Source organism: Cebus imitator, unplaced genomic scaffold (genome assembly GCF_001604975.1).
Source record: "Cebus imitator isolate Cc_AM_T3 unplaced genomic scaffold, Cebus_imitator-1.0 Scaffold18, whole genome shotgun sequence".
NCBI classification, from domain to species: Eukaryota; Metazoa; Chordata; class Mammalia; order Primates; family Cebidae; genus Cebus; species Cebus imitator.
The window spans coordinates 18,254,604-18,268,781 of NW_016107333.1; positions in this window are offsets into that span (position 1 = coordinate 18,254,604).

Sequence of the window (14,178 nt, forward strand, 5' to 3'; positions counted from 1 at the left end):
AAATGTCTTTTCTTGGTTTCCAGTGCCACTGGCAGAGATAAGAACCTGTCTTTCCTAGTACCTCTCCCCTTCTTCAACTCTGTGTAGTAAAATATATGTATTTAACTAAGAAATAAAAAATGCTATTTTGTTGTTTTTATTCTCATTTCCTTGACTACTACTGTGGTTGACACGTTCTATTCATGTCCTTTGCTTGTTTTTATTCCTACCAGTCTTAGTGGTCCTTTTGCTAACTGGCATAATCATTATTACATAAGGTAAAATATATTAAGTCTTGCCTTTGTCCTTGTTGCATGTATGTTTCCCAGTCTATCTTTTGCGTGTGTGTTTTGTTTGTTTTGAGACAGAGTCTTGTTCTGTCACCTAGGCTGGAGTGCAGTGCCATCACAGCTCATTGCAGCCTCCACCTCAGCGATCCTGGGCTTACATGATACTCCTACCTCAGCCTCTTGAGTAGCAGGGAGTACAGGACATCATGACCCCACTAATTTTTGTATATTTTGTAGAGACAAGGTTTCTCTATGTTGCCCAGGCTAGACTTGAACTCCTGAGCTCAAGCGATCCTCTTGCCTCTGCCTCCCAAAGTGCTGGGATTACAGGCATGAGCCACCACGCCTGGCATATCTTTTGTTTGGTTGTGTATTTTTATATGAAGGTGTTTTAAATTGTCTGCAGTGAAATCTCTTACCTCTTGCGATTTTTTCAATTACTCCAAAGTTTGAAAAGTTATACTGCCCCTAGGAGTTTGACAAATATTTGTTTTATTTTTTCTTATTCTTTTAGGGTTTGATTTTTAAATATAAGGTCTTCATTCATTTGAAATGCATTGGGATGAATGTGTGACATAAAGATCCAAATAATTACTTTTCTGCCAAATGACTAACCAGGTATTCTAACACCATTGATTGAATTATTCTTCTCTTCCACATTATTTAGTATTGCCTTTCTGAAAAAATAGATATGAAATTCTTATATATAATATGGTCTATATCTCTTATAGACCCTACTGTGATGTCTCTGTTCTTGGAAGACTATTACACTACTTCAGTTATTACTTTGGAATCTTCTACAATGTAGGACTCTTCACCACCATTTGTCCACCCTACCAACAACACATAGACTGATATTTTTTCCCCTTGAGACGGAGTCTTGCTCTATCACCAAGTCTGGAGTGCAGTGGCACGATCTTGGCTCATTGCAGCCTCTGCCTCTCAGGTTCCAGTGATTCTCCCGCCTCAGCCTCCTGGGTAGTTGGGATTACAGGCACACGCCACCATGCCTGGCTAAGTTTTGTATTTTCAGTAGAGATGGGGTTTCACCATGTTGGCCAGGCTGGTCTCAAACTCCTGACCTCAGGTGATCCACCCACCTCGGCCTCCCAAAGTGCTGGGATTACAGGTGTGAGCCACCGCACCCGGCCTATACTGACTTTTTAAAGTTAATTTCCATTCATCTTTGTCCATGTGAACTTTAAAATATTCTCCTTTCCCTTTGGTCCCATTGGAATTTTGTTTGGGAGCCATTAATCTTTAAGTGAATTTGTGACGAATTGACATCTTAAGATGTTTCTTAAATTTTCCAGTCTGGCATGCCCTCCCATTTATCAAAGGATTGATTAATGGAACTCAATTTTAACTCTCTCAGTAAAGTTTTGGATTTTCTTTATAGAGGTCACACACATTTTTCATAAAAAATTACTCCCAGGTACTTTGCTACTTTATCTTTTTCTTGCTGCTTCAGCTGGAATCTCCTTCTCATTATATTTCCTAATTGCTTCTCAGTGGTATGTAGAAATGCTACTGATTTGCACAAAATACATTTAGTTCTTATTCAGCCTTTTTATTTAAATTTTTATTTTTTTACTATGTGTCCTATCTTTCATCAAGGAGAACCATTCATGAGAAGAATGTTTCTGTATCATTTACACCATGTTACTCAATCCCCTTCAATGAAAGATAAACCTAGGTGTCTTTAAGGATGCAAAGAGTTACAGCAGTGTTCTCTCTATGCCTGGACCTTGAAGCACTGCTTTCCTTTCCACCTCAAGGCTGGCCCTGCAGTTCTAGCTGCTGCCCACAGCTGTCACGCACAAATGCAACTTCCTAAATCTCACTGCTGCTCCTTGCTTGTCTCACTAGTGGTCTAGCCCTGCCTTTGGCCCTGGGATTGGCCAATCCCTTCTGAGTGCTGTTCATGGCCTATAGAGTTTGGCCTCTTACTCAGGTCTTCATGAAGCCACTCTCTGGTTCCGGTGTCACCAGATGCTGCTACTGAGAGACTCCTTGGCTCCAACTGTCCTGCTCTCCTGGGAGTCCTTCCAGCCAGAATAAACTCTGGTTCTTCTTTCAAGGTGAGGATCTAGAGGCAAGAGCTCATTTTGTTTCTTTTTTGTTTCCCCCTGAAATTCAAAGCTAAAATTGTGACCAGTTAGCTTACCTCATGTTCATCTCTCTTTTATGGTTTTTCATCTTATAATTTTTTTCATTGCTTTGTTTCATATAGGATTGGATATCATAAACCACCTCAAATATTTTCTTAAAATAGGCAAGATATAAGTCATAAGTCATACTGTAAGCAAATGGTACAATTAAATAAATCATACCATATAGACCATCTGGATTAACAAGATTTTAAAAAAGAATAAAACAGTGGGGAGAGGACACCAAAAAGTGTTACCGCTTGATCAATGTTCTATTCAGAAAACAGGCTAGAATACCTTTAGTGTTTACATATTTATGTATACATATGTGTATATATGTATATAGGTATATATGGTGGGTAGGTACAGGCTGGTATTCAAAACATACTTGGCTGGGCTTGGTGGCTCACGCCTGTAATCCCAGCACTTTGAGAGGTTGGGGCAGGTGGATCACTTCAGGTCACGAGTTTGAGACCAGCCTGGCTAACACGGTGAATCCCTGTCTCTACTAAAAATACAAAAAATTAGCCAGGCGTGGTCGTACATGCCTGTAGTTCCAGCTACTCAGAAGGCTGAGGCACGAGAATTGCTTGAACCTGGGAGGCAGAGGTTGCAGTGAACTGAGATCACACCATTGAACTCCAGCCTGGGCGACAGAGCAAGACTCCATCTCAAACAAAAACAAAAAACAAAACATACCTTCATGCACAGGTGATATGGAAATATTTTAAGACAATATGGTAATTGAAATTAATATATGGGCTGGGTGTGATTGATTAAAATTAAATTAATCTATGGCCAGCACTTTGAGAGGCTGAGGCAGGCAGATTCCTTGAGGTCAGGAGTTCAAGATCAGTCTGGCCAACATGGTGAAACCCCGTCTCTACTAAAAAAAAAAAAAAAAAAAAAAAAAATATAATAAAAACAATCATAAACCAAAAAAAAAAAAAAAAAAAAAAAAAAAAAATCTGACCGTGGTGGTGTGCGCCTGTAGTCCCAGCTACTCACTACTCAGGAGGCTGAGGCAGGAGAATTGCTTCAACCCAGGTAGCAGAAGTTGCAGTGAGCCGAGATCACAGTACTGCACTCTAGACTGGGCAACAGAATGAGACGAGACTCTGTCTCAAAAACAAAAATAATAATAAAAAAAGAAATTAATCTATAAAAAAGTATAAATAAAAATTTACATTCCCTTTTATTCTGTAATAAGACTGCTTTAAATGATGTAAGTTGGAGTGGAAATAATGTATCAAATAATTTTAATAGTCTCTCAATTGCTTGTTGACTTTTAGAAATTATTAATGTGATCTTTCTTCTGACCTTGCTGTACTAACTGATGTCCCCTTCTGATCCAGGATTTGACACCAGCAGCTGCATCAAACTCTTCCAAGCACTTCCTCATTGAACTGGTGGTTGTTAGGTTTCCATAGCCAGAAAATGTTGCAGGCAGTGGCAGAGCCTGCCGCTTGCTGTCACAGCAAGTCCTGGATGCCAGTGCTTTCCACCTGAACTAGACCCAGAGTGTTTCACCTTGACTCCTGCCCACAACCTGCAACCCTGCTTGGGAAGCAGGAAACAAGAGGGTGGGTCTCCTTGTTGCCGGAATCCTCCTGGCCAAAATCCTGGATCTGATCGAGGAAAGGGGTGCTACTACCTGCAGATTCCGGGCATCACTACTAGTAGGACCCACAACAATCTCTATCCTTCAGTGCCACCAGGTGGCGCCAACAGCAGCGGACCTGGACAGATTTGGCTCCGGCAACCCTGGCTGTTAAATCCAAAGTCGTTTAACCCCGCACTAAACGACCTCGCGTTTACACGATTGAATTTTTTGGACTTTACTTTCTGTGTGATGGATGGGGGAGTTAAATTTTAGACTGTCATGAGGCTGTACTTTAATTTTTTCTTTTCTCAACAATGTTATATTTAGAAAAATTTGAAATCTAAAGAAGAGTTACAAGAGTAGTACAATATTATAACGAACACTCATACCTTTCACTTGGATTCATCAATTCTTAACATTTTGCCACAGTTTCTACTTTTTCTCTCAATATCTGTGTGTATGTATTTTTTCTGAGCCATTTGAGAATTAGTTGCATCATCAACTCTTCATCCGTCAATACTTCAGCATGTGCCCTTAGGAACAAGGACACTCTTCCACATAATCACAGCCTCACTAAGGAAATGTGACGTTGATGAAATAGAATTATCTAATCTAGAGATACTAAGATTGAAAAATTGTCACAATAATGCCATTTTAATATACAGTTTTAAATCCAGGATCTAACAACAACAACAAAAAATCACAGACTGTATTTAGTCATCATGATTCTGGAGTCTTCTTAATCTGATGTGGTTCCTCCGCCTGTTTTTTTTTTTTTTTTTCTTTTATGAAATGACCATTTTTGGAGTGTCCAGGCCAGTTTTATTCTAGAAAGAAAACCACTAACCACTGGCTCTAAAATTAATTTTAACTCACACACGAACCTAGCTGGGGCTTCCTGGTTTGTTCTTCTGATCCCCCCTTTTTTTGTTTTGAGACAGAGTCTCGCTCAGGCACCAGGCTGGAGTGCAGTGGCGCGATCTTGGCTCACTGCAACCTCTGCCTCCCGGGTTCAAACAATTCTCCTGCCTCAGCCTCCTGAGCAGTGGGGACTACGGGCATGTGCCACCACACCCAGCTAATTTTTGTATTTTTAGTAGAGATGGGGTTTCACCATGTTGGCCAGGATGGTCTCGATCTTTTGACCTCGTGATCCGCCTGCCTCGGCCTCCCAAAGTGCTGGGATTACAGGCATGAGCCACGGCACCCGGCTCTTTTGATCACATTTTGATCTCCTATATCCCACAGAGGAGATATTATAAAACAAAAAGAAATTAATACCATGAAAACTGGCAGACCCAAGTTCATAAGGGACTGCATCTGAGTTAAGTCCCAATTAGTTCTATTAAATTGCTTCTAATGGGCACCTGGGTTTTGTCCAGTAACCTTCCTTTCACGGAGACACCACTTTGCTCTTCATGTGATCTCGGTGGGCTGTCAGTCATGGGACTCAACTTCACTGTGGTGACTGGTTTAAGGACAGATGCAATGTGACCTGAGTAGAGCCAGCATCTTCCCTGAGAGATTACACATGGATTCTGGAAAAGAAAGGCTCTCTCTTCCTCTGGGATCATGAGATAAATGATAATGTTGGCTGGAATTACTTGTGTTCAGCTCCCCAGTTGCATAGGGGGAAGCTCTGCTGCAGAAGAGAATAAAGTTTACGACACACACAGAATGAAGTTGTGGCAAACTGAGATGAAAAGATCAACGAGGAGAGATGGACTTAGTGAATGTGACAAGGATACAATCCATGGATCTAGTCACGCCTGAAGTGAGCTAGACTGTGCATAAATTGAGTTGGGTTTCTATCTCTTGCAACTGAGTCTTGATAAATGGTGCTAATGATTTAAGGACTTGGTCAGAATCCTTTAGGGATATTATTCTTTGCCATTGTGGAAGCCTAGATAAGTTCTTTATCTTATCTAGGTGTAGTCTTTTGGAAAAGCAAAATTCCCAGAAAAGAAATCATGAGGATTATGTTTGCACCTTCACAGCTCAAGCACAGAGATTCCAGAACTGCAAAGAGTTTCACAATTGCTGCATTTTTCTTGGCTCCTGCTCTAAAGACCTTAGCAACATTAAGAAGTAGCCACCCCATTTGGGAGTATTGTGACCCTTACCTATACCAGGGTTCTTTGGGTATAGGTAAGGATAATGATACTCACTTCAGAGGTACCTGTTGTGTAGATTAAGGAAGTAATTAACCACTTCACAGTGCCTGGAGCAAGCTAGGGAATCCATGAATGCTAAAAACATGTACAAAAATCCGCCAGACTTCTGCCATTTTCTCTGTGCCCTTGAATTTTCCCTCATTCTCCCCAGATGAAAACCAGACTTTGCTGAGCATAGCACTTTGTCAGAGAGTGGTCAGCACTCACTGTCAGCGTCTTGGTTATAGTCATTCCATTTGTCCTATAAGGAACATGAACAGAGCATTCTTATGCCTGGAGGGTCTTCAGCATTTGACTAGTTATTATTTTTCCAGGTGAGAGAGAAGCCACTGGTGAGGCTCAGCGGAATTTAATTGCACTGACACTGTTGGCAGCAGACGCTCCCAGCCTGAACTGACGCGCAAGCTGGGGGAAGAGGCGGCAGGGAGAAAGAAACGCTGGGACTGGTACGTTGATATTTTGCTACCCATTTGTACTCATTTTGGCCTCTTGTCCTCTTTCTGCAACGGTTTCCAGAAGGAAATTTGTTCTGTCAGAACCCACAATATCTTTATGTTTGCTGCTGTCAAAAGGGCCAGTGGCAAATAGTCTTTCAGAAAAGCAAAATTCCCAGAAAAGAAATCATGAGGTTTATGTTTGCACCTTCCCAATTCAAGCATATCACAGAGATTCCAGAACTGCGAAGAGTCTCACAATTGCTGCATTTTTCTTGGCTCCTGCTCTAAGGACCTTAGCAACATTAAGAAGTTGCCACCCCAGGTGCGAGCTGACGGATATCCCGACTTGCTCAGGCCCAGGAGATCAGTGGAGGTGACACAGATTTGCTGGCTGGAGGAGGCTCTCCCACGGCTGGGTTTTCAGCTGCCCTGGACTTTCTGCCAACTCCTTGGTGTGTTTGGAATGGGAGTGAGGGTGCAGCTGTGACCTCACATGCCTGAAAAATCTGCCTGAGGTGGGGAGAGAGTGCTGGGCTTGCTTTCTGGAGGTCAATCAATCCAACTTCCCAGTGATTCCTTTATGTTTTGGAATTGAGGGCTGGAGCAGGTGATTTCACTGTACTGCAATTCCGAGGGTCCTTGTTACAGAGCAATCTCTTCCCCTACTAGGATTCACTTGCATAGGGCAGGGTCTGGTGGTTGGGCCTAGCAGGAGTCTCTTTGCTTGAAGGGCCATTAGATTCTCCTGGAAAAGAGTTCATCCTAAGGACAGAGATCCAGGCACACAATTCAGTCCAACAACAATGTCCAGGCAGTCCGAGGCCAGAGGAGTGGTTTGCATATAGTGCAGCCCACCTCCCAGGCACTCCCATCAGAAGCTTAGAGGAGGTGCTACTAGTAAAAACTAGCAACTGCTCTACGCATCTCCCAACTGTGAGTATCGAACACAAGTCAGCTTTCCTTTGGGCTATTCTTGGTGCGGAGTGGGGGCAAAAAGCCACAGAAAGAAACTTTCCTCCTCCTAACAGAGCAGCTACATGGTGGGACTTTGGAGGGCGCAGTAGGGAGGTGGCTGCAGTAGTGGCCACAGGGAGGGTCCTGGGTGCAGCTCTGGTCGGCCCCTTGGCCTCCACTGGAGCCAGTGCCCCCTGGTGGACACCAGCGGCAGTACTGTGCTGGTGTGGCTTGGTGAGGCTGAGACCTCCCCAGAGACCTCCATGGTGGCTGTCAGATGATAGCATAGGAGCTTGAACTGGTGAGCCCATGAGTTCCTCACCTCCAGCTTTCCAGAAATAATTGGGAGAAATGTTAAGATGGACTCATGACCCTGTAGAAATGAGGGGGTGGTGGGCAAGATCTAAAGAAAATATGTCTTGCTACTGTCAATGTAAGCCCATGGTCACTGTTTTACTCCCAAGAGGCGTGCCCTGGGGTGGGGGGGGGGGACACGGGTGTGATCTGTAATTTCAAGTCTGCTTATTCAGATGAAAAACGGCTTGTGCCACAGAGAGGGGAAATGAGAAATGACACAGGGGTGTTTCACTTAATAGACTGAGAAGGAGAATTGGGAGGAAGTCTGGTTTAAGGCCGTGGTGCCCTGGATCAGCATCCAGGAATCATAAAGGGACTTCTAAAGGTCAGCTCTTAGCTATACTTTAATTCCCCCTGAGGGCCAAGAATCTAGAGTTAGCTTTAGAAATGTCTTGGGATTTGTAAGCAAATATTCTGGTTTGAGCAGAAATATTAACAGGAGGAATGACCACATCTAAATTTACAAAAGGTTTCAAGGTATTCATCTGCTCAGTTGTATCAACAGCAAGTCCATTCCTTGAATTGGCAACAAAATGAAGTAAATGGGAGGAAATAATACCCAGGTAGCTCCAATGCAGGCTTTTTGGAAATAGCACTTGCAGAAATATTAATTATACTTATTGTCTATGTAAAATCTATTCTACTCTAGTGAGACCAATTTGTACAAAATGTAAATCTGTAATGTGATTGCTGAAGCCGTAAGTTTCAGATTTTTTTCTGGTTTGATTCTGGGGAAGTCCAGTGTGGCACACTACAAAAGACACTTACTTTGTAAATACGACCTGGTTTGCTCTGCTTTTCACTAGCTTGTGTGGCCTTAGGAGATGATATCTCTCAGCTTCAGTTCTCTTACAGGTAAAATGTGGCTAATAACATCTTGCTGAGTTCCTGCTATTGTGTGCAAGAAAAAAAGCATCTCTAGGTTTCAGCATGGGTTATTAACACAGTACAATATTTGTTATGATCTGATTTCAACAAAGTCTGTATAAGCAAAAATAGCTTGAATAATCACACATTACAAATGAAGCTGACCACTGAAACTATAATGGCAGGTGCTGGCATTTAGAGCCTCAGATTGGGACAGCACTGTTTGCTCCCACTTTTCTACTGGGAATCCAACTTTTGGGAATACTGAATATAAAGCTCAGCAACTCAAATCTGAATTACAGCAATTAGAGTTTTAAATTGTTTGAGCTTTGGTCTAACTACAGAGGTGAGATTGTATCATATCCTATAGAAATAAAACCCCAATATTTGGATTAAGCAAAAAGCAACATAGGGATGTGATGACACTTCATCAAGCATTTCAGAAAAACCAAAACCTGAAGAGGAAATGCAGGTTACATTCCAGTTACCCCAAGTTTCTACCCTTGCTTATCCTTTAAGTCATTCTCAGTGACCGTACTTCATGGCTTAGGCCCACAAAACATAGAGACACCCCTGGTTAGGATAGGCAGCATATTATGAGGGTGCAGAGGTAAGACACTAGGTCAGGCTAGGAAGTAAAACTTAAAAATGAGACTTGATGGATGATAAGGAGGTTAGCTCCGCAAATAAAGAGAGAGCAGTGTAGCATTCCAGGCAAAAGGAACAGCCTGTGTGAATGAATGAATAGATAGATGATAGATAGATAGATAGATAGATAGATAGATAGATAGATAGATACCCTTTGGCTAGAAATAAATGTATCTCCTAAATCTGGATGGAGTTTATGCTAGTTAATGAATAATACTGACCCTTCTTCCACTGGAAATGGCATAGTGGCTAAGGGTAGGGATTGTACGATGAATTGTCTAGATCCTAGTGTGAATCTTGGCTGTTCTAGTTACTAGTTACCTAGTTGATCTAGAACTAGTTTTCTTCCTGTACCTTCTTAGTCCTCAAGTATTTTAGTTAAACAAAAATGAGGTCATTAATATTTAGCTCATAGGGTTGTTGCAAGAATTAAATGAAAATTTGTAAAGCTCTTAGCACATCCTTGGCGTGTGTAAGTCCTGAATAAACCATAGCTTTAACAATCATCCATCACCATCATTAGGTGATTTCTATCCAAAAAAAAGCAGTGACTCAATGTAGCAGCCACTTGAACACCATTTAACAAACACCAAGGTGAGCTGGTGAGCTAGGTAGAACCAAAAGCTGAGGGCACAGGGGCCTCATCCAAAGGTCTTTATTGGTTCAAACACTGTGAGACCAGGGACTGGTTGGGAGTGTCAGCTTCTGAAATGGCACAGAGAACTGGGCTTTATCCAGGCAATACAAAGAAGCAGAATGGTTCATCTAGAAGGAAGCTTTAGGTTCTGTCCTTTATAAGAACTGACAGACATTGCAGACTATAATATTTCCCCTACAGAGAGAGTGGTGACATGCCCACGGGGGCGAGTTAGGCTGGGCGCGGTGGCTCATGTATGTAATCCCAGCACTTTGGGAGGCCAAGACAGGTGGATCATTTGAGGTCAGGAGTTCAGGATCAGACCAGCCTGGCCAAGGTAGCAAAACTCTGTCTCTGCTCAAAAAAAACCAAAAAAAACAAAAACAACAACAACAAAAAAAAAACAGTTTGGCCTGGTGGTACACCTGTAATCCCAGCTACTTGGGACGCTGAGGCAGGAGAATTGCTTGAACCCTAGAGGTGGAGGTTGCAGTGAGCCGAGATTGTGCCGCTACACTATAGTCCAACCTGGGTGACAGAATGAAACTGTCTCAAAAAAAAAAGGAATACTGTCTCTAAAACTTACTGGCTCTGTAACCTTGAGTAAGTTATTTGATATCTCCTATGTTTCTTTACGTTTAAAATGGAGACACTCTACCAACTCCCAAGGTTGTTGTGGGCATTAGACAAATGACTGAAAGCAACCGACAGAGTTGCTGTAATTCATGGTGGCATTGTTACCCACAAGCATCCAATTCTTAGACAACTTTTTTTTCTCAGACAGCAGAATGTCTATGATAAATATTTCAGGGAAGATGAATTATTAATTTATTATAGACTTAGATTTACAAGGAAGGAAGTTGGTCCCTTTAAAACAATAACATTGATTTGCTTAAATAGCAGAAACAGCACTCTCCCATCCTTATTTACAGACCCTGGACACAGTTCAAATGCACAATGGCACATTAGAGTCGTACCTTTTGACTGCTGACAAAATATGAGGGTCAAAGGATTAATGAAGTCATCTTAACTCATGCGTGGCAGGAAAAATATTTCAGCTAAAATATGGATCTTGATTCTGAAATGTAAAACAGCTGAGCTAAATCCGTTCCTGTATTCACAGAAAACAGCTTCATTTCCTGGCTTGTTGCCCAGCCTTAGGGGGATGTAACTGATGAAAGGCAGGCAGAACCCCACGGTGGGAAAAGAGGAGAAACAAATATTTATTAAGTACTTACTCTGGCCAGGCGCCCTACCTGGCCATTTCACACAAGTGGCTCACCTCATGTTTTTTAATCTCCAGAAACCTACAATTACTGCATGGAATGGAAAAGGTAGGATCAGAGGTCAATTTACTGTCACTCTTCAGCCTCAGGACTCCTCATTTTTATGTGTCCCTTATAGATAAATACTCACTTTTATACCTAAATTTGTAAGTTATTATTTTTCTTAAAGCTGCCCTCAAATTGTACAAGCTTCTGGACCCCCCAAGCTGGGATTTAGCCCTTGGCAGGACACAGAGAGTACCCTCGTCATGGAGATAGAACTACTGCACCAGCCAGGAAGGCTTCCAGGAGGTGTGTTCAAAATGAGATTTAAGCAAGAGAAGAATATTTACTACACCCAGAAGTGGAAGGCCAGGGGAAGGGTGAGCAAAGAGATTAGGCTTTGTGAAGACCGGGGTTGGATGGTTTAAAACGTCCCCATGTGATATGGTTTGGCTGTGTTCCCACCCAAATCTCATCTTGAATTGTAGTTCCCGTAATGCCCACCTGTCACGAGAGGGACCCAGTGGGAGGCAATTGAATCATGGGGGTGTTTATCCTCATGCTGTTTTCATGACAGTGAGTGAGTTCTCAGAGGATCTGATGGTTTCATAAAGGGCTTTTCCCCTTTTTTGCTGGGCACTTCTCCTTGTTGCTGCCATGTGAAGAAGAACTGTTTGCTTCCTGATTATAAGTTTCCTGAGGCCTCCCCAGCCCTGTGGAACTGTGAGTCTATTAAATTCCTTTCATTTGTAAATTACCCAGTTTGGGGTATGTCTTTACTAGCAGCATGAACAAATGAATACACCAGGCATTCAGGAAGCATGGATGGCAGAGAGCTGGATGGTTGCTGAGAAAGGTATGCTGGCTGGGGGCCAGCGGGAAGGTGCAGGGAGGGAGGTGCAGGAGGGGGAGGTGCAGGAGAGATGCTGGAGCCTGGGTAGGAAGGGGTGTTTGCACTGAGCTCTCCAGGATGTTAACTTTTATCCTGCATGATAGAAGGAACCACTGAAAGACTTTCAGGAGCCTTTGTGTTTTAGAATTACATTTTAGAAGCACCTCTCTAGCAGCAGGATGAAGGATTGCCTGCAATTAGGGTGACCAACTTCCTGGCTTACCCAGAACTGTCTTGGTTTTAGCCCTGAAAGTTCTGTATCCTGGCAAACTCATCAGTCCCAGGGAAACCTTGATAGTTGCTCACAACTACCTGGACTAGGGTGGGCCTGATGCCAAGAGGACTACTTTGGAGATTGTCTCAGTGATCTCCCCTGAACTCCAGACTCTATGTCAACAACTACCCATGTGACAGCTCCACTATGATGTCTACTTGGCATCTCAAAGTCAATGTGTTTAAAACTTCAGAACCTTTGCACATGCTGTTCTCTGGTGGAAATGCTGTTCCCCAGGATAGCCACATGGTTCACATCTTCACGTCCGTCAGGTCTTTAATTCAATCTTATGTCCTTGGTGAGGGCTTTTTTGAAACCCTCTTTATAATCACAACCTCTAACCCTGATGTTTCCTAGTCTTATCCTTGCTTTTTTTTTTCCTTAGCACTTACCACCACCCAGCATACTTAAAATGTGTTATTTCTGTGTGTTCTGTTTCCCCCACTAGAGAGAAATTATGTGAGGGCAGGATTTTTGTTTGTTTCATCCACTGTGTCTGGGACAGTGCCTGGCATGTGGCACACATGCATTTTACTGAATACATTGACATTCTTGATTCCTTTCTATTCTCATACACCTCAGAGAAAATTCATTAGCAAATTCTGTTGGCTGTATGTTTAAAATAGATCCAGAATACATCTGATTCCTGCCACCTCCACCGTTCCCACCCTCTTGCAAACCACATCATCATTCACCTGAATTATAGTAAAGCATCCCTACCTGGGCTTCCTGCTTCCACCTTTGCTTCCTGCCAGTCTGTTCTCAAAACAGCAGCCAAGGGGGTCCTGCTAAAGTGTAAAAGTCAGATCATGTTACTCTTCTGCTTGTTATCCTGCTCCTGACTTCCTATCTCATGCACAGTAAAAGTGCCACATCTTTACAAGTTGCTCGTGGTCTGCCCTCTGCCCTCCCCTCTCTGCCCCACATGTTCACCTCGGCCTCTTCGGTCATCTTCACCTGCCTCCAGGCTCCCACTTACTCTCTCTACTCCAGCTGTGCCGGCTTTCCTCATGAGCGTCAAATATACCAGGCACTTTCCTGCCCTGGGCCTTTGTGCTTGCCATTTCCCTCAGCCTGTAATACCCTTCTCCAGGTACCTGCATAATTGCCTCCCTCAGTTCCTTCAGGTCTCATCTCAAATGTCTCCCTATCAGAAAGCCTTCTCTTCCAAAGGTGAGACAACTTCACACTGCTGAGCGCCCTTGGTTTGCTCTGTCATGCTTGACACCTCCTGAGTCATGCATAGTGAAGATTTCTCTCCCCACCCAGCCCTCTCTCCCACCCACACCCACACACACTTGAGTGTAAACTCCATCAGAGCAGGGACTTTGTTAGGGATGACCCTCCATGCCGAGACAGCACCCAGCACAGTGGAGGTCTGCCGTAAATATTAGTGGAATGGATAAATGTTGAATGAAGCATCTATGCCAGGAACAAGGAGGACCTGAACTAAGGAGGGAGCAGATGTCTACTAAGGAGATATGAGCTGCAGAGCTTGTTGGAAACAAAAAAAAAAATCAGAGTTGGCCGGGTGCGGTGGCTCAAGCCTGTAATCCCAGCACTTTGGGAGGCCGAGGCGGGTGGATCACGAGGTCAAGAGATCGAGACCATCCTGGTCAACATGGTGAAACCCCGTCTCCACTAAAAA